We start from the raw sequence: 1,498 nt of genomic DNA, 5'->3' as shown, positions 1-1,498 counted from the left end.
GGTATTACCAATTGCTCATGAGAGCGAGTGGTATTCCGCTGACAGCGGTGAGCACTCCAAGCGGCATGCTGTGGGAGTGTCTGCTGATGCAAGGGCTGTCAAATGCACCATCAACATTTAATCGTCTTCTGACGCAGTTGTTCAGGCCCCAAAAGGCGTATGCACAGACATAATTTGACGACGATTTCGTTCACAGTCGTGCGGAGCACAGGAGGACGGATGAGGTGATCCACATTGTTCATTTAAGAGCGGTGCTCGAGTGTATGCGCACGAACAAACTGTACGCCAATGCAGACGAGTGTATCTTGGCGCAAAAGAGATTTCCTTTTTAAGGTGCTTCGTTGGGAAGCGTGGCCTTCGAGCGGATCCCGCTATGGTCAAGACCATTGTAGACTTGCCGGTTTCAAGAATCAGAAGGACTTGCGTAAGTGGCTTGGTCTCGCCAAATACTTGCACAAGTACAGCGCAAACTACGCAGAAATAACCCGACCATTATCCAATCTCCTTAAGAGGATGCGGAATGGTGTTGGAACACCTAACATCAGGAGGCTTTTGACAGGGTCATAGACAGCCTCCTGCATGCACCAATACTGGCGCTGTCAGACCCTGATCGTTCTTCAGCGTCGTCTGTGACGCTTCGGACTTTGCTATCGGCTGTGCACTGCTGCAAACAGACGCCGAGGGGCGAGATCGTGTGATCACGTTCGAATTTCGACAGCTCAAAGTTGCAGAGAAGTACTACCTAGCTTATGACAAGGGGCTACTTGCGATGAAGTATGCGATTGTCAAGTTACGGGTCCATCTGCTCCGCTCCCAGCCGTTTGTGATCTATACAGATCATGCGTCGCTACGCAAAGCGACTCAGTCCTCCCACCTCTCGCAGAGGATGACTAGATGGCTATCCTTCTTTGCGAAATATAAATTCGAGGTGAAGTATAAGCCGGGAAAGCAGAATGCTTTGGCTGATGCGTTGTCATGCAGACCTGAAGCGCTGCTACAGGCTATCGGAATCAAGGAGTTTGGAGACTCGGACAAGAAATTGTCACCACCACTGCGTGCACGATTGCATCAATATTCGTTGAATAAGGCTTGCTATATTATAGCACCGATTCAACAGATCCACCACGATTTGTGGTTCCTCGTGATGAGGATTTGAAATATCGCATCTTCTAAGTGGCTCCCGGCACGCCACTCAGTGGTCATTTCGGTCGTGAGAAAACGTACAACTCCGTAAGACACCACTATTGATGTCTAGGCCGTACAAGTGGACGAGTACCTATGTGCGCACGTGTGAGACATGTCAACGGGTGAAACCCAATCCATATGCGGCTGTGCCGCTGGCCAGCTTACCAGTACCCACTGGGTGCTGAAAGTCCATGTGTTTGGACTTTGTGTTTGGCCTGCCGAAAGAGTCGGCGGGCAACACGGGTGTCGTAGTATTCGTCGACCGGTTGAGCAAGATGGCTCATTTGGCGGCGGTGCCAGACATCATCGACGG

This window comes from Plasmopara halstedii (assembly GCF_900000015.1).
Source record: "Plasmopara halstedii genome assembly, contig: Scaffold_430, whole genome shotgun sequence".
NCBI classification, from domain to species: domain Eukaryota; phylum Oomycota; class Peronosporomycetes; order Peronosporales; family Peronosporaceae; genus Plasmopara; species Plasmopara halstedii.
Note: the sequence above shows the minus strand (reverse complement) of the source record.